A 256-nucleotide genomic window follows, 5' to 3' on the forward strand; every position below is an offset into this window, starting at 1 on the left:
AGTTTTCTCATCTCTATTAAAATGTTTCTACTTTCCCCCATTATTAATAAATTAAATTTAATTTTTAGGTATATAGTCCGGGTGGTGGTCAATAAAGGTATCAAAATAGTAGAAGAAAATTATTTATTTTTAACCGACGCTTCGTCCCACTTTGCAGGGCTTCGTCAGGGCTGACAGAATGAAACAGAAATGTCAACTCTCATTTCACTTTTGAAATTTCTGTTTCGATCTGTCAACCCTGACGAAGCCCTGCAAA

At 35.2% G+C, this 256-nt stretch overlaps 1 protein-coding gene across 1 annotated transcript in view; it reads right to left on the reverse strand.

Moving 5' to 3' along the window:
- Window positions 1-256, reverse strand: part of LOC106690925 (serine protease inhibitor 2) — a gene marked incomplete at its 5' end in the record, with an annotated part of 16427 nt that overhangs the window by 2096 nt on the left and 14075 nt on the right.

The sequence above is a fragment of the Halyomorpha halys genome, unplaced genomic scaffold, assembly GCF_000696795.3.
Source record: "Halyomorpha halys isolate HHAL.00 unplaced genomic scaffold, Hhal_1.1 Scaffold1977.1, whole genome shotgun sequence".
Taxonomy (NCBI): domain Eukaryota; kingdom Metazoa; phylum Arthropoda; class Insecta; order Hemiptera; family Pentatomidae; genus Halyomorpha; species Halyomorpha halys.